This window comes from Haliotis asinina, chromosome 15 (assembly GCF_037392515.1).
Source record: "Haliotis asinina isolate JCU_RB_2024 chromosome 15, JCU_Hal_asi_v2, whole genome shotgun sequence".
Lineage (NCBI taxonomy): Eukaryota > Metazoa > Mollusca > Gastropoda > Lepetellida > Haliotidae > Haliotis > Haliotis asinina.
The window spans coordinates 48,647,682-48,667,914 of record NC_090294.1 but is presented as its reverse complement, the minus strand read 5'-3'; the positions used below and the strand labels follow the sequence as shown (position 1 = coordinate 48,667,914).

The 20,233-nt window shown below is 40.0% G+C and overlaps 1 long non-coding RNA gene across 1 annotated transcript; it reads left to right on the top strand.

Moving 5' to 3' along the window:
• The first annotated feature begins 307 nt into the window (after positions 1–307).
• LOC137265852 (uncharacterized) lies at positions 308–20,028 on the top strand. Its single transcript, XR_010954945.1, has 2 exons — positions 308–376; positions 17,110–20,028. It is a non-coding gene; the product is annotated as an uncharacterized lncRNA (long non-coding RNA).
• Positions 20,029–20,233: the final 205 nt, after the last annotated feature.

Genomic DNA, 20,233 nt, shown 5'->3' with positions numbered 1-20,233 from the left:
CTCTACCTACAGCTATACCATCACACAGAGGGGTATAATAAAGACCAGTCTTTTACTTTGGCGAATGGCGTTCAGCGTTTCAAAACATATTTGCATTTCAAAATATGTACCAAATAATATCGTGAATGGAGAATTCGTATTGTGTAAAAAATGACACGATATGTGAGGTAACTTATTTTAAAAGCAAATGTCTATGTGTGCTTAATATAGAATGAATTTTCAAAGTCTCTCCGGCATTCAGGGGGTTAACACGTCTCGTTGAATAGGTCGAGCTAACCGCAGGAAATGTGATAACCTCGCTTGCAGTACATTGTGCATGTGCAGTGCAATTGTGACGGAGAATTAGGTTGGCTGCAGTGATAGAGACCAAGTTTTTGTAAGTATGATTCTATCAATCTACGTTGATATATGTACCTGTTGAGTGACAAATAAGGAGTTCTAACCTCTTCTGAATGACATCAAAACAATGTGCACGTAGATACATTCACAAAATGGAAACACACATCTATTTTCAATAGGGTACCCGTGGCGAGCCACCTCCTCGTGGGTGCTGGGTAACGCCAAGAGCTCGCCGACACCCCCGTTGTGGACCCGGGGGGATATTTGGTCCACCAACCCGTTTGCCGTGGGTTGCGGCCCTGTGTCGGTGGAGGAGGGGATCCTGGTGGTTGAGGGCAATGGGAGCAGGACCATTGTTCCTATTGCTCAACACACCAGTTCGGCCCTGACTTCACTTAGACAAGAGGTTGAATGGGCCCGGTTCAGCCCATCGGCTGGGCATGCCGAGCCTTGTGCATGGACTGAGTATGTGCCATTGCACAATTTTGATTTGGAATTGTTTTCAAACTCGGTCTTGGCACTACTGTTGCTTTGTAACATGTTTTATTCTTAATTATGATCATATGAACTTTGCCTAGAGTCTTATGCCAGAAGGCGATGGCTCATGAGCCAATCTGGTGGATTAGTTATTTATAATTCTTCCGCTAGAGTATATAATCGGAGTATCCTTGGTACTGCCAGTCGGAGACCCACTTGCGTTTAGCATTGTCCTTGTGATACTTCATGGTGGAGGTTGAGCTCAGATGATGAAATCTAACTAACTAAACATGGCTTACGAAACCCCTCAAAAAAGAGCAAACATCAACTTGATACTGATCCCGTTGAAACTGACCGCATACTGCCCAACTCGATTGATTACTGGCCACGTTTTCTTGTTGTTGAGAATATTGACAAGACCCCTTTAAAGTTGAATCCTTTTGCCGTAGCTAAAGGTATACAAGGCATCGCCGGCGATGTTAAAACATTAGGCGATTACGTTCCGGTGCCCTTCTGGTTGAGTGTGCAAAAAGGCAGCAAGCCACCAATCTTATGAGTACTAAATCTTTTGCCGGCATTCCAGCTACGATCTCGGCTCACACAACACTTAACACGAGCAAAGGAATTGTCAGGGACCCTGAACGTTTGTTTGCGGACATGTCAGAACTTGACGTCGCCTCAGAGATGAAGGATCAAGGTGTCCTTTATGTCAAACGTTTTACAACCCTTAGAAATGGTGCGACTGTAAACACAAATACATATTTGTTCTCTTTTTCTTCTCCAAATGTTCCAAAATCACTGAAAGCAGGATACTGTAACTTCAACGTTGAAATGTACATTCCAAACCCTCTTCGATGCTTCAAATGCCAAAAGTTCGGTCATGGGGTTAATAACTGCACATTGCCTGTTGTTTGTGCTCACTGTGGCGAAAAGACACATACAACAGAAGATTGTGACAGTAACGTTAAGAAATGTACAAACTGCACTGGTGCCCATTCATCGTTTTCTAAAGAATGTCATGTCTGGGAGTATCACATGGAGATCAACAAACTAAAATTCACCCGAAACATTAGTTATGCAGATGCCAAAAAACTGGTCCAGAGTTCTGAACCTAAAGAAAGCTACGCTTCCATAACTAAAACACCGTCGGAAGCAAGTGTCGTAACTGGGATTTGGGTGTTAGTAAACCCTCTGACCAGTTACCTGTTACGACGACCGTTCTGCCTTATTGGGGGTGCTGCCAGCTCTGGTGGCATTCTCGCTTGGTCTGTCCGGGGGCTACATCTAGGAATAACTGGTCTGACGACCGGGATTCCTAACTAGCGCACATCATTCGTGTACTGGCACTGAGGCATACAATGAATAACTCAACACAAGTTTCTATACTCACATCGGTTTACTCGATCCCTCTCTTCATAACAATTGGTCTTGGCCTGGACAGGGTAGGGCAAGCTCTCGGGATGTGAGCGTTCTACTGTCTCTTCAACCCGCACCGCACCTCGCACATTTTTGTGCTGACGGTATCTTTTTAAGGTGTTCGAGCCTGCTCCACCCTTGTCACATGACCATCTACCATCTCTCTGATTCGTTAGAAGTTACATCATTCCCTGGTCTCATGTCGTACCTCGTGATTGGAAATCTCCCTTAATTCTAATCAGTGACTCAGATTTAATTGCTACTTGACGAATCTGTTCTGTTCAGTTGTTCGACATTTATTTCCTTTTTCCATTACTTAATATATTACCCAATAGTAATAGCATTGGTGCTATGCCGAACTAACCGCAAATCTCAGTGATAGATGTATAAATCGTTTCTTGTATACGATTGCAATTTTCACCTTATAACATCCTCCGCCTGTGGACAAGAGCTGCCCACAGCTCGGAATAAGTGAACATGAGAACATGGAAGGGATGTAAGGAGACATAACATAACATAGAGACGAAGCAATACAGGAGCACGTAAATCGAAGATTAAATGTGGAATCTTTCTGACGAAATTTTAATATGAAACGCAAAAGCGACCAGTATGCCAAAGGTACCTAACTGACGAGCGAAAGAGAATGGCTCCTGTGTTACTTCGAACGAGCACCAAAAGCATGTACACAACAGCACAAGTCCTATTCCGATAAAGTTAAAAAAATAATAACGACGATTAAATGTCACTGTGTATGAGCAGACATGTTCTGATCAAGCTCAAATGTCACAAAGTTCACTGGTCATCGGTCCCCAAACGAATTTACTGTCACTAGTTTGGGCAGGAAAAGTTCAGCATAAACTGCCCGGCACTGTTACCGAACTCCACAACGAATGTTAGATTGTACACACAGCGAAGAGTTAGTTATGAAACACACAGCGTGGTAAGATCCAACAGGATGATCTTGTTAGATAACCTCGTGAGAAGTTGAAAAATGTCCGCACATCAGTAGATTGTCCTGGACAAACATGTTGTTTACCCGACGAGCAGCAGATCAAGTTGAACGATCGTGCCATGGATGGGTGGCAGAACAATGTCATCTGCGACGCTAGGCGATGATGGACAACGTAGTGTGTTAAGTCGTCTGGCGTGTGCATTGGCTGTGACGTGAGCGCACTGAAGTGTGGAGTCAGATGATCGATGTTGGCGGGGGTCCGATGACAGTAGGGGACGTGTGTAACTTCTGTCCCAACTGAACGTTGATCGGTTATGGAGCTGCAACACTTGAGAAAAAGTGTTAAACCACAACCAACCTCTGTGACATAAAGCGAATGTAAACAGTAGTGAAGTTCTAGAGACATGGTAATATGGATGACAACGACCTGAGTTGGATATTATGCTCCATGGAGGTATGTAGCCAAGTAAGAAACTTGTGAAGACAAAGTACGATACAAGGTACAAACGACGCATTAACCCGTGTGTACTGGGCTTAAGCTTACGAGCGACCCACACCACGTTAAGAGAATACGTTGATGTGGTTGTAAGCATCGACAAGATATTATTATAAACACTTAAGACACATACTTTGTGGTGCAACATACTTTAACAAACAACATAGAAATTCGAGTGAGGGATTATAGGAATACGTTAAAGAGAGATGCGAATCGAGTGTTATCTGTATTGACAGATAAACATTATCAACACTACATATAGACAAGTACAGGTACAGGAAAGTGAAAGAATTACCAATTCTCCAGACTATGCGTGTAACATATTGTATGAACAATAAAATTATAACCATCTGTCAGTATACAAGGTTAATCTAAGAAAGAATATGGAGAGTATAGTAATGAGATAATATCGATTACTTGTTACATGGTTAAATAGGTAGAATATAAATGTACAAGATATAGGACGTTATATGATCGAGTAATTGTAAATACAGACATATACTAAGGGTTAAAATGGAATACGTTTGCAATACATATATATATATGCATATATAGATATAGAAATGATGTACGACATTATTTTAGGCTGCTCTGGACACGTGTGGATAGTCTAGATATGATTCTGATTCAGAGGATACTGCTGGTGAATTCGGTTGAGCAGGTAGATTTGAGCGACGGGTAGGCTCGTCGGACCCGCTCGATAACCACCCACCGTCCGAGGAATCCTCGTGGTGACGTGGGGACCGCGGTGGGTGTATGAGTGAAAGGTTGGAAGGAGAAAGTGGAGGGATAGTGGGCTCTGAAGGAGAAGAAATTAGAGGCGGTGCACTGGCTGGGCGGGGAGCCAACTGATGTTGTGTTAAACAACGAAGACGCAAAGGTGGCATTGACCTGACAATGTGGGTGAGGACCACACGCCCATTAAGGTACGGAGTACCACAGTCAGGACAATATATGTATGGGATATCTCCCGGCACCGACGATAAGGCCCGAAAACGGTCAGCGCAGCCCCTATGAATGGTTGCATAGCAACAGGGGAGCGGTAAAATGTTAAAAGTTGGGCCTGCTACGAAAGGAATAGACTTTCTGCAGAAAACGCAAGAGGATTGATGCGACCATCTTTGGTACCCACGGCGAGTGTTGTCAACCAGATGGCCGATAAAAGTGTGGTTTAGCGGGAATGTGGTATCGATATGACGAATAAAATGGCAGGTAGGGAAAGCAAATTCCCGTTCTAGAAAATCCAAAAGAGCCAGTAATGAATATTCACCACATAGATTTTGGTAGTTGGGTCTATTGCCCATACCCACCAAATCTGGTATTTGGTATTTACATACATGAACCCATTTATTTTGGGCAATGTCAATACGCGACGTATGAACGAATACGACTCCCCATGGCAGTCGAAGTTCTGTATGAACAGAAGCAACTTGGTGTTGGATGCTGACAAGCGCCATGAGAGTAAACAAGACCCAAACTGGTCGTCGAAGAGTTCTTGTTGCTAAAAAATCAAAGAAAGTCAACCATGAATCATAAACAGAAATGTAAAAGAAAATGATATATGTTATTAATAGTATTATTAGGAAATTCCATGGATTGGAAAAATAGTCACAGTGAAAGTACGTTCACCTTATATCTGCTACCAGGAATAGTAAATCTAATGTTACAGTATTTAAAATGTTAATAATCGTCACACAGAAGTAACAGTAGTGTCCCACCAAGATGCATGCGAACAAACAACATTCAACAACATTTTGTTTCATGCAAAGATTTCTTCATCACAGAATATATGTATGTAAGCATAATAGAATCATTGAACACAGACTTTTCTTGACTTCTCTCGAGTCGTGTAACTGTAATTCTGTGTTCATCACCGTCTTTCATTGAGCGACATAGTATTTCATCGTATTTCATTGAATATCAACGCATTCCACTGTATTTCACTGCACATCAACGTACTGCACCGTTTTTCATTGAAAACATCGATTTCACTGTAGTTCGCACGGAATATCATCGGATTTGTCAGTATACTGAATCGTCGCGCAACGCACTATCGTCAGAGCTCTGTATAGCGTAGTTCATTTCTTTTTGCACCTGTATACGCACATAGCGAATTGCTTTGTAATAGTCCGCGAATATGTACAACGTCTCTTCTGGACAACACGATTTATAATCGTTCGCGGACAAATAGTAGGACTATATGTAACTTGACCTACACGTTTGTGGTCAGTAACTCGGGAATGTATTCATCAAGTAGTAGTATGCGACGTGACCCAAACCTTAACAACGTTTGGTCATTAATCATAATCCGTGTACAGGAATATATTTTTCATCATCAACCAACATGTGACTGTATGTAGTCCAAGTACTCTGAATGTGCACAACAAGACATTTGACAAGACAATACATACATCAATATATGGAAACATTTCTGTTGTCTTGTTACCTTGGGACAATGACATATGTAACATTATAATGAATGAATGATCTATAGCATGTATCGATATGAGCTGTGCTCCATGCATATAGCATCAACTAGGTATTTTCCTGCAATAAAACACATGCAAAAATCAATATTAGAGGGGCCCTCTCCAACTTGATATTGCTGTGGCAAACTGAAAAAGGAACAAAATATATTAATAAATCAAACAAACTGTAGGCGCTGCGAAACTGTATTGCACACGCTAATGCTTGCGCTTCTTCTTTTTCCGCAATGATTTATGAATCATGTAGTCGCGAATTAAGCTTTGTGGGATATTGGATTCAGGTTCCCATGTTGCTTCTTGCACCGAGAAATTTTCCCAGTGGATTTTGTAGTATTTCTCTCCATTAACCAGTTTGTGAGCCAAGATTCGTTTAACAATGAAGACATCATCATCGTGTAAATCAAAAGTAGAATCTTTTGTCTGTTTTGCTGACTGTTGCTGTGACGCGGTGTTCGTCACGTCTGTGTCCGACTCAGACGCATCAAGCTGAGACTGATTAAGGGGCATGTCAGTTTGCGTACGAGGAATGACGTTAGTTAATCTCTCCTTAGGATTGACAAATCTTCTCAAGCGGTTCGCGTGGACAGGCACTTTAAGTAATCTATGGTCATCACAACGACGCAGTTTGTACGTAAAGTGGGGCAATTCATCAGCAATGTAAAAAGGTCCATGAAAAATCTGTCCTAACTTTCGACATTTACCCACAACACGCGCGGTTGCGTGGAGCCACACTTTGTCTCCCAGCTGAAAAATAGGGTTTGAGGTATTCCTGTCATAATAACACTTAGCTTTCTCATGTGCTTGTTGTAAATTGGTGCGTGCCAATTGTCTAGTAACCTCCACATGATGTAAAATAGCATCAAGTCTTTGTTTAATTGTTTGTGGAAGAGGTTCACTTGACTGTAATTCAACATCAATGGGCACTGAACATTCTTGACCAAACAGGAGGAAATATGGGGAAAATCCCGTACTCTGTGTTGCTGGGCTAGTGTTATACGCAAACATAACACTAGGGAGGAGATCATCCCAATTGTCTTGATTATCATTGATAAACATACGGAGCGTTTGCATAATGAATGAGTTCAGTCTCTCACAAGCTCCATTAGTCTGCTGATGGTAACTACTAGTTTTCAAAGCTTCGATCCCTAATATTGAACACACTGCAGTAAACAGCTTACTGGTGAATGAAGTACCATTATCAGTTTATAGCAGTCTTGGGATTCCATAAACACAAATATACTTGGAGTAGAATGTCTGAGCCACCCCTGCCGCTTCCAGTGTTGAAAGAGTGATGGCTACACTCCATCGCGAAAATGCACAAGTCAATAAAAAGATGTACCGGTGTCCTGCTTTCGTAGTCGATAATGGTCCCAAGAAATCAGCTTGTACCCGATCAAATAATTTACCTGGGACAGGTAGGGGTTGTAATGGAGCAGGTTTCTTGTGAAAATCACGTTTATTGACTTGACGTTTATTGAACTTGACTTGAGCAATATAATGTATTGCTTTATGTCATCCAACATGTGGGACCAGTAGTATTTCTGTCTAATAGCATTGAATGTCCTATCAATACCAACATGTCCTGCTAACAAACTATCATGATATGATTGAAGAACACTGTTTATCAAAGATTTAGGAATCACTAGCTGACGAATAATTCTGTCTTTTCTATGGCCGGGTCCAGGCGGCGCATACAAATGATATAGTATATTATCATCAATGACATAATCCTGACTTTGTAACAACAGTGCACGAGTAGTCTTGTCATCCTTGGTAAATGCATAAGACTTAATGCAGTCAATCAGTGATAACTGAATGATCGCTATCGCTGTCCGGCGAGGGAGAGGCAGCGTTGCATACACGATGCACGTCGGTGGCAAATAGATAGGGAATATCAGAAAGTGGGTCATCTGAGTCAGGTGGGCATTCTGGATGCGGCAAACGGGATACAAAATCCGCATTACCTAACTTCTTGCCGGGTCGATATTGAACGGTGAAAGTGAAATCACTCAACAAAAGTGACCAGCGGCTCAACCTAGCTGAGCGGTCCTTATTGTCGTTCAAATATTGTAAAGCCCTGTGATCTGTCACAACCGTAAATGGAGCGTGTGTCAGATATACCTGGAAATGTTTAATTCCCGACACGACTGCCAAACATTCTTTTTCTGTTATTCCATAGTTTTTCTCCGCTTTAGATAAAGCACGACCACTGTAAGTAATGACTACATCCTTGCCATTTCCATCTCTCTGACCTAATAAGCAGCCTAAAGCCTCATCACTCGCATCAGTGTACAGAATGAATGGTTTGTCAAAATCCGGAAACGCTAGGATTGGCGATTTGAGTAAAGCCGACTTAAGGGTTTGAAATGCGTTTTCCTGGGCGTCGGTCCATACAAATGGTTTGTCCTTTTGTATCAGGATGTGCAGAGGAGCAGCTATTTTTGAAAAGCCCTGAATAAAACGGCGATAAAATCCTACTATACCGAGGAAACTTTTGACTTCCTTGGGTGTTTTGGGGGTCTTGAAATTTGCTATCACGCTAGTTTTCTCTGGATCAACTTGTACACCATTTTGTGAAAAAATATGGCCTAAATATGCAACAGATGATTTCGCAAACTGGCACTTGGATGGCTTCGCTTTTAAATTTGCTTTGCGCAAGCACAAGAAAACCTCTTCTAGATCTTTCAGATGGGTGTCAAAATCTCGGGAAAAGCACAATACATCATCCAAATAACATATTGTTTTACGCCAATTTAGATTGCGGAAAACGTCATTAATCAATCTTTGAAAAGTGGCTGGTGCAGAGGCCAGACCAAAGGCCATACGATTGAAATGGTAGGTGCCACTAGCTGTCACAAAAGCACTTTTAGGCTTACTGTCCTCATTTAAAGCTATCTGCCAATACTCTGATGCCAAATCAGTAGTTGTGTAAAACTGGGCATGGGATGTACCTAGGACATCAAGAACATTTTCTAGTCTGGGCATTGGAAACGCTACTGGCCGACAGAGTGAATTTACAACTCTGTAGTCTACCGCTAGTCGCCAAGATGGAGGGGAACCTTTGGGCTGTTTTTAGGTACCATAACAACAGGAGAGGCCCAGGGGCTAGTATGGTCTGGTTCACAAATGCCTAAGTCTACTAATTCCTGAACCTGACGATCTATCTCTGCACGCATTGCAGGATTAGTACGGTAAAACCGTTGTCTCACCGGTGGGGCATTTGCTGTGTCAATGTCATGTTGTACAGAATCATTCAAACCTAACTCCGAGAGATTAATAGCAAAGCAATCCCGATACTTGGCTAACAGTTGACCAAGCCTAACCTGTTGTTCCTGGGACAGAGGGGATGCCGAAAAATCAATATTCAAATCACGTAACCTTGCATCAATTTCAGATTGCGAAAGGGGCGGTTCCTCCTTGTGTGAGGCAGAGGACTGCATAGGCGCAATTTCCTCTGACGGGACAATGGTAAAATGAGCTACTTCATGGCCTTTGGGGATCTCTACAGCATAAGCATTAGTATTGATTATTTGGTACACAGATTTTCCTGGAGTTGCGGAAACAACGCAACGAGCTCCTAAGACCTGATGTGTTTCTGCTAAGAGAGGGTTAGGTTCACATATGCCTACATGATCAGACGGGAATCCACTCACATAAACTGGAAAAATAATTTCAGATTGAGGGGGAATGGTGACAGCCGTCAATGAACGAACCGGTATCTGTTCGGATTCCTTGGGATGGTCCAAAACAGGAAGGGGCTCTCTATTATGTGACCAAACCGGAACTACTGTTAACCCATTTTGAAGTGTCAATGTGAAAGATTGATAATTCAGAATTGCAGCTTGTTGGGTCAAAAAGTCTAAACCTAAGAACATAGGCGACGCTAACGTTGTAACAACCTGAAAACAGTCTTCTGTTTGAAAACTACCAATTGTGATGGGAAGTAGAACTTGTCCTATGACCGGGACTATAGTAGAACCTATTCCTTGAAGTGAATAACTCAACACAAGTTTCTATACTCACATCGGTTTACTCGATCCCTCTCTTCATAACAATTGGTCTTGGCCTGGACAGGGTAGGGCAAGCTCTCGGGATGTGAGCGTTCTACTGTCTCTTCAACCCGCACCGCACCTCGCACATTTTTGTGCTGACGGTATCTTTTTAAGGTGTTCGAGCCTGCTCCACCCTTGTCACATGCCCATCTACCATCTCTCTGATTCGTTAGAAGTTACATCATTCCCTGGTCTCATGTCGTACCTCGTGATTGGAAATCTCCCTTAATTCTAATCAGTGACTCAGATTTAATTGCTACTTGACGAATCTGTTCTGTTCAGTTGTTCGACATTTATTTCCTTTTTCCATCCCTTAATATATTACCCAATAGTAATAGCATTGGTGCTATGCCGAACTAACCGCAAATCTCAGTGATAGATGTATAAATCGTTTCTTGTATACGATTGCAATTTTCACCTTATAACACAAGTATAACAAAAACAACCGCAAGCTGTCAAACTGACTTGACTTAGATTACATCCGAATCTCCTCTGATTTTTCACCTACAACATCTACTCAAACGCCAGAGTCACTTGCGTCTCAAATCCAATCAGTAGCATCCTCTGATCATGAGTCTTCTCAATCATCTCCAGAATCTTCAGAAACTGTTAATACTAAACCTAAAAGGCCAAATCCTATGAAAAAACTAAGTGGCAGAGCCCCGAAAGGGTCACAAAACAAAATTCAGTTGTTTAGCAAATATGGGTCTCTCGAGGACATGGACGTTTCTGAAAAGGTCCATTCTAGGGCACATAGCTTGTCTGGACTGGAATCGTTTGTTAAAAACGCATTTATTAATAAACAACACGCTGTGTCTAACTTTTTTTTATCTTGAAAAAGCATATGACACAACCTGGAAACATGGTATTTTGAGGGATTGACATGACTTTGACTTGCGAGGTCGTTTAAATGAAGGTATTGCCAACCTTTTAAATAACAGACAATTCCAGGTCCGTGTGGGTTCTACCCTGTCTGATCATTACAATCAAGATCAGGGTGTTCCACAAGGCAGTATTTTGTCTGTCACTCTTTTTAGCATAAAGATGAATAGTTTATCTAAAGTTTTAAACGATTCATTTGATGGATGGTTATTTGTGGATGATTTTAATATTTCTTGTCGAGGTAAAAATATGCATACCATTGAACGGCAATTGCAGCTGTGTTTAAACAAGATTAATAAATGGTGTCTTGAAAACGGCTTTAAATTCTCCAAATCGAAAACTAACTGCATACATTTTTGTCGTAAATACAAACCACAAAAAGACCCTGAACTGTCTCTAGATGGCACGCCCATTAAAGTTGTGAAGGAAGCCAAGTTCTTGGGTCTAATCTTTGATTCACATTTAACGTTTTTACCACTTATTAAATCACTTACAACTAAATGTCTGAAAGCACTTGACTTGTTGAAAGTAGTTTCAAATTCAAAATGGGGAGGGGATCAAGCTACCCTTTTCCATCTATATCGATCACTCGTACGTTCTTAACTTGATTATGGCTCCATCGTCTATGGTGGAGCTTGCAAAAGCAACCTTAAACTTCATGATCCTGTCCATCACCAAGGTCTAAGACTTTGTCTTGGGTCCTTCAGAACTTCACCTATTGACAGTCTTTACGTTGCACCATCAAACGCCGTTTCAAATTATCTTTACAATATATCACAAAACTATACTCTAACGAATCCAACCCTGCAAATAAATAAAGAATAAAGCCGTGTATTGCTGCTGCTCATATTGAGCTGGACAATATAGTTCCTTTCCGTCTTCTTTCCTCTCCCCGTTGGCAGTTGGTTCGACCACATGTTGACCTAACATTAACTACATTTAAAAAATCTGAAACGAATGAATTACACTATAAACAGGAATATAATCAATTGAAACATACATAATACAATTACAAATCCTTATTTACAGATGGGTCCATGGACGGTGGTGCAGTGGCTTGTGCCACTGTCATTGGATTCAGAACAATATCTTCTAGATTACCAGATAATAGTTCTATTTTTACAGCAGAAGCTAACGCCATATTAACAGCTCTTAAATATATTCAAAGATACCCTAAACGTAAACAGTATATAATCTATTCCGATTCTCTTTCTTGCCTTCAGGCTATTAAAAATATTTCTTGCAAACATCCACTTTTAATAGAAATTGTTGAATTGTATAATGATTTTGCCACTGGCCAATATGACAACGTCTCCTGTTGGTTACCAAGCCATGTAGGAATCTCTGGTAACACATTGGCTGACCTTGCTGCTAAAGCAGCACTCAACAAATCTGTGATACCACTTCTTATTCCTTATAGTGATTACAAAGCTTGCATTAGATCTTATATCCGTGATCTGATGCAGAGGACGTGGGATCCCCAAGTGGATATAAATAAATTACATGAGATAAAACCTTACATTGGTTACACCCACGTGGGTTGTCAGTCCAGATTTGAAGAGGTTCTTTTACAACGATGTCGTATTGGCCACACTAGATATACTCATGCGTACCTGTTAAAAGGTGAGGATTCTCCATTTTGTATTCCTTATATAATCTGTTTGACTGTGTTGAATTCTCCATCACAAAGGATAAGTATTGTTTAGCTAAAACAATGAAGGAACGTTTTGCCAGTGTTAATTCTCATTTAATTATAGGTTTTTTAAAGGAAATTGATTTTTTGGTTGAATTGTGAATAGTATGTTCTGTAAATAGATGTATCTTAATGATTGGTAGTTTGAATTAGTAACTTGTATTGTTGGTGGCTGTACCCTCAAAGGGGGCTGAAGTATTGTAAAATTTTTGTCCTCCTGAGAGGGTGCGTAAGTCCACAAACATTCACAGTAAATTTAAGTCTACAAGGTTTTTTAATCGTAGTATTCATGTTCTTTTAATTTTGGCTAACTTTTCGTACAATCGGCAACAGCTGAAGGGATGGTGTAAATCCAACTAGGCTCCATGTAGGTAGCAAAGGTACTGTAAGTCTCCATGGTCCCTAGTGTGGTGATCTACCTTCTGTTGTTGGCGATCTATAGTCTGTTTTTATATTGTATTGTCTAAATAGTGCTATTAGTTTTAACTTTCCATACTAGTTTTAACTCATTAAGGCCGAGAGCCGCATATATGCGGCAAATTAATAAGCTTCTCATAGCGAGAGCCGCATATTGGGGGTAATAAAAAGCACCTCTTATTCAGCGAGAGCCGCATATTGGGGGTTATGAAAAGCACCTCTCATTCAGCGAGAGCCGCGTATTGGGGGTTTTACATTTTAAATTCGTACATTACCTATAATTTCAACCAATTTAGCAGTAATGATCAAAGATTAGCCTTTCTTACGAGAGAGATTACTTTCTGTGTTAATCAGAAGAACTATTAATGTGTTTTGATAACAATTGCTTGCAATGTCGGGGGCTTATACAGGCAAATGAACACATGTCTGCGAGAAAAGGGATTATGAGATGTTGTTACAGGAGGTGCGTGTTTGTTACTCGTCATTGGGAGTGAATACTAAGATACCATGTTTGCACATTGATCGAATTAACGGTGACATGGTTACGAAACCTTCTTCTAAATTAAATCATTCATTCATTCATTGTAATAGTTCATATAATGAATCGTAGACATAAATAGCACTACTGCATTACACTCATGTTCGTGTAGATTTGAAATAAACCAAGTTACTAATTTAGACCTAATTCATTTGCGACTATTAATTTTTAAAGTTGACAATAATACATAATCGAATATGAAGTGATAACTCTTGCATCTACTCATAATATACATATATAGTACACATAAACCCTACAAAGGTAACTGGGGTATTTTGTTCAAGCTGTATCATGCTTATTTCAATGCATTTTACATAAGCATTGTGTAAGAAACGTTTGTACTTGATCTCTGTAATTATCTTATCCTGTGTAATGATCACGTGTATCAGATCCATCGTCAATAAAAGGAGGAGAATATATCAGTTACGGAATTGATGCGTATAATCATTCAATCAGACAACACTAAATATATGAACACCTCTTTCAACCTCAAAATAACAGCCTCTGGTCGAATGCATGTCCAGGTAAACTTTTGTCCCGTGACAAGTGTAAAACAAACTTATGCGCTGTTACATCATTGGACAACCTGTTTTGTGGAGTCACTCCCATTGCCAATCTTCTGAACCTCGTTTGCTTTCAAAACAAATATAGGTATGCCCATCTTCATAAATATTTGGGGAGATTCAACTACAAGTGTATACATCACAATAAATCAGTATCGTGTTACTTTTTTGAATTCTATAATACATGTACTTGAATTATGATATTTATTCATAACAATGTACAGATTATATTGAAATGTTCAGCTAGCCATTATGTTTGATGTACAAGTAGTGTGCGCAAAAAGTATACGCAAATAAATTTAATACTATCTCTACTCAATGATTGGATTGGGTTATCCGGAGTAAAAATAATCGGTGTGTAGCGCTGTGAGCGCTTAGAAAAAAAATAAACTTGTCAAAGTGCTTGTTAGTCCTACGTGTACATTTCAGGCATCCTTACGATTATGTATGTTCACGATACACAAAGTTTTTCATGATAGCTAGAGTTGATAAAGCCAAAATCTATCATATAGACTGGTCAACGATCTAACCAATAGTCAGTCTGTATCCAAGCTGTCTAGTGACCGAACGTACTCTTCAGAAATTTAGCCCACGCCCCATCACCTGCCATTTCCAATGTGACAGGTACCTCATGATACGATTGGTCATAGATAATAAATCAGGGACTATATTGAACAGTTAAGATACAAAACGTCCTATTCGGGAACTTTGATGACGCCCATCCCATGACCCTTTGTCTTATGTATGTGCAAAGGATAGCATTATACAATATGTATGCATGTATGTTCGTATATTTTCTGCGTTAAATCTAGATGAACCAAAGCGACAAACTGAATCTGTTATATGTTATATAAGTCACCGACTAGCTTATTAGTACTTACCTTAAAATATTCAGTATACACTAGCAATGTATCAGCAAAAACGCTACTTTCATAGATTATTATGCATGTGCGTAAATTCGTTTTTACTGCCATTGACATAGATGTTTTGAACAATTTAATCTCTCACAATGATATGAGAGGGACATCATTTGGTTTAAGTATGTCTTACATACAATGAAACGGACTGGCAAACGTCGAGACATCAAATGCAGATGTTCAAGCTGTGATGTGTTTTTGTGCGTTGACTGTTTTGAGGCCTACCATAAAGACTTGTTCCAAGGACAATAACGCTTTATGCACTAGTTGTGTTGTACAAATGGTACGGTATACCATTCTTGTCAGTTTTTGGGCACAATGTGTGAAGCCCGCGCGATACTGCTGGAATATAGCTAAAATCGCTGTAAAACTAAATTCACTCATTCTCTTCAATTGTTGCATTTCAGTGGTTATTTTTTTACATGTCCAAAACACTAAGACATGTGTGTTCACCATCTGAGAACGAATACACTCATCATAGTGTCAGTCTACTCCCATATGTCTTATGTGTTTCTTTCATACATCATTACAGTAACTGATGTTATTGTCGAGTAATGATAAATGTATCATGCAGTATGTATGTGTATGAATGGTGATGATGTATGTTTGCAGCGTTAAGTTAAGATGAAAAGTGACAAACTATAAATCTCTATATGTTCCATGTTACTTACACACCTATTGATACTTTCCTTGAAATAGTCAGTAAGCTCGAGCAATGTATTGGCAAAAAATCTAGACGATTAAAATGCAAGCTCCCCCCCCCCCCCCCCCCCACACACACACACTTTTAAAACTCTATTATAAATAATATATTATAATTCAGTCCTTACAATGAGAGAGACAGGAGGAAATTGTATATTTGCTCATCTCGTACGCGTAGGTGTTGATAAAAATACAGCACACACTGGCAAAGGGGTATGAGAGACACAGGTAATAAATTACATGAAATGCTGTAATATATGTATTCACATCGGCCTCTTTCCCATTTACATCTTTACGACACAATTAAATAATCAGTACTTGTTTGTGAGACTAGACAGTTTCCTGTCATATCCGAGACCTGCCAGGGAAATCAGCCATATTAGCACTAATTAGCCTCGTCGCAGCAATCAGGCAGTCAGCGAGGGGTGCCAGGTGTTGGGCAGTGGAGCGGCTCCAGGGCTTAATGAGTTAATTGAAATTGTGATATTCTAGTTGTTTTACTGTCCTTCGTTGACATATTTTTATAATGTATATATGCTCTTTTTCATTGTTGAATGTTCTCGTCACGATATGGCTGAGATATTGCCGATGTGACGTTAAATATTAACTCACTCACTCACTATTTTTAATAGATAGGTTGGCAGTTTTATGCCTAACTGGCAGTTATTCGGATGTTACCTTTTCGCTTGTGACGTGTGGCATGGATAGACCGTTAATTCTCAACTGGGAAACATTCTGACACAATATTTGTTGTGTTTCAGTTGTACAGTTAAACGTTTAAGTGGTCGACAATATTTGAATAATACTTTCCTATTTGCTGGTTTTAGTATCGAAAACACGTGTATTGTGTTGTATTTCGAGATAAAACGTTACTGAATAAGGGCTATGTGAAAATCTGTTTATTCACTCTCAGGTAATTGATGATACCAGATTTCAGGAGGAAAGGTGTATCCTGCCCCACACAAATGCTTTAAAAGATCACTTGACAGGTTCACCTGAGAAAACAGCATAGAGACATATGGTCTTGGATTGGGTTCGGGAATGAGGGAAATATTCTAATCGTGCGGGATGTGTCGCCTTTTGACATGACATATGTTTTCCTTCGTGAAAATGCACATGGCTACGTTTCTTAGTTCCTTGTTTTGACAGCAAAACAATGATGATTTTAACATATTTCAGGACTAACAGAGAACAAGCAGTTACAAAGGTAATCTGTCATAAGAAGTCCACCTCAACGATGGCCATTCGTCTATTCTCTTCAGCGATACGAACACACCTAAGGTTACACAAAATATCTGTATTTGCACCTGTACGATGCTCCAGAGGATTCGCGCCATTCTCGTGATCACAAACAAATAGTTATTTCATATCTTTATACACATAAAGTCTGATAACATACAGATACGCTCTTGCAAAGGATCTGTGCTTCTGTCGTTACCTTCGTCCAATATCCGAAGCCAAGCATTGCACCTACCCCATTGAAGACCAGGACCTCTGGAGCACACCGACACGGACAACACAGACGAAGATGTCAACCAGAGGACTGCCAGTAAATAAACGTGAACAATTTTGCAGTTCTGTTCTTACCTGCTCTTGGCACATCTGCAATATGATATAGAATAATTTATAAGAGTTGCGTCTACATGTTAAGAATCCAGTAAATGACTGTATGTGAAGTGATGCGCTTTATGTCAACATGATCTAACGTCAATACACGCTGCCCACTGTGAGACGAACTCCTAGTAATGTATAGTTAATGCATTTCAGTTGTAGCAAATATGGGTTGGCTCAAAGAGAAATAGTATTGACATACTATGTGATGACATTAAGACAGAAAAGCAAAATGGTGTGTTTGAAGTTTTGGGAATTAAATTCCACACAGATCTTAACAGTCTGCATGTAATCAATATAGGAAAAAGACTAGATGAGATAAATATACTTCTTTCACAATGGATAAAACGACACTTGACACTGATTGGTAAAATAACTGTCATAAAAACTTTATTGTTTATATATTCAATGCTTTCCTTAATCCTTCCAAACATTTCATTACTGTTTTGGAATAAATCTTTTCCAAATTCAAATGGAATGAGAAACCTGATAAAATCAAAAAAGAACATTTTGAAAAGAGTATGCAAAATGGTGGTGTAAGGTTGAACCGGGCCCATTCAAGCACCCGTCTAGGTGAAGTCAGGGCCAAAGTGGTGTATTGAGCAATAGGAACAATGGTCCTGCTCCAATGCCCTCAACCACCATGATCCCTTCCTCCACCGACACAGGACCGCAACCCACGGCAAACAGGTTGGTGGACCAAATGTCCCCCCGGGTCCACAACGGGGGTGTTGTCGAGCTCTTGGCGCTACCCAGCACCCACCACGAGGAGATGGCTCACCACGGGTGCCGTATCTGTGCTACCTGAGGTAGGGGTCGACGTGTCATCGCCTCTCACGCCGGTGCTGTGACGTTCATCCAGAGTGAGACAACACCTACATATTTTGGAGACTTTGTGTCAAGATAACATTTTTGTCAGTGTGACGTAGTGTAGGTGAAAGACATTGTGACATTGTCAGAATTCGAGTTTTGACGTAAAGAACATAAAACATTTTATGTATGGACTTAAATTTCAGAGGAGGCGGATGTTATGATTTTATAATATTGAAATGGAAGGTTGTATGGAACATGATTTAATTGGCGAATCTAATAACAGTCATTCTCCTCAAAGTGCAAGTGTCATCATGCACTCGGCACGATATCTTTAACCCATCGGATGTCAAGGTGTTTTTGTAACTCTCGTTTTGATCAGATCTGAAAAGTGAACTTTGTGTATCAAACACTTTCACGTGGTACTGACTCTACCTACGGCTATACCATCACATAGAAGGGTATAATAACACATTTCCTTCTTGTTCGTGCAAAAACATAATCCATATGAAACAAGACTGTGAGAGGTATTGTCCAAACGTGTGGTGTGTGTAACAGTAAATATTTCCCTTCACTGTACACCGACAGAATTATAGTGAGGCGACCTCTCAACATTTGACATGTTCGAACAAAATCCGGACTACTGCACGACATGATTATGCATCAAATGGAGGTGAATGTCTCGTGTAAAGATATGCCTCCAGTGTACGTAGTGGTACACGTAAATGACGGACATTGATTTAACCATATGGCGTCAAAATTTGAGAAAATTCGTAAGAGAGTGATATCTGAACCCGTCTTTATAATGAAAACAAGCCCAGTGCGGTGTTGGCTTTGGCAGCTCATCTAAATGTGAAATGATTAGGTTGTATGATATGAAGCTGTCTTGAAAATGATCATTTGACCACTCTTTTACTTTGGCGTATGGCGTTGCGCGTTTCAAAAACATATTTGCATTTCAAAATATGTACCAAATAATATCGTGAATGGAGAATTCGTAATGTGTAAAGAATGACAAGATATGTGAGGTAACTTATTTTGAAGGCAAATGTCTATGTGTACGTAATATGTTATGAATTCTCAAGTCTCTCTGGCATCCAGGGGGTTAACCGCAGGAAATGTGATAACCTCGCTTGCTGTACATTGTGCATGTGCAGTGCAGTTGTGACGGCGAATTAGGTTGGCTGCAGTGATAGAGACCGCGTTTTTGTAAGTATGATTCTATCAATCTACGTTGATATATGTACCTGTTGAGTGACAAATATGGAATTCTAAACTTCTGAATGACATCAAAACTACGTGCACGTAGATACATTCACAAAATGGAAACACACTCTTTATTAGATGGACAACAAAATCTAGGCCTAACATTTCCCTGCTTCTCGGAAACGTCTGAAAGCGATGTGTACATCTATTTTCAATAGATAGGTTGGCGGTTTTATGCCTAACTGGCAGTTATTCAGATGTTACCTTTTCGCTTGTGACGTGTGGCATAGATAGACAGTTAAGGCTCAATTGGGAAATATTCTGACACAATATTTGTTGTGTTTCAGTTGTACAGTTAAACGTTTAAGTGATCAACAATATTTGAATAGTACTTTCGTATTTGCTGGTTTTAGTATCGAAAACATGTATTGTGTTGTATTTCGTTACTGAATAAAGCCTATGTGAAAATGTGATTATTCACTCTCAGGTAATTGATGATACCAGATTTCAGGAGGAAATGGGTGTATCCTGCCCCACACAAATGCATTAAAAGATTACTTGAAAGGTTCACCTGAAAAAACAGCAAAGAGACATATGGTCTTGGATTGGATTGGGGAATGAGGGAAATGTTCTAACCGTGCATGGTGTGTCTCCTTTTGACATGACATATGTTTTC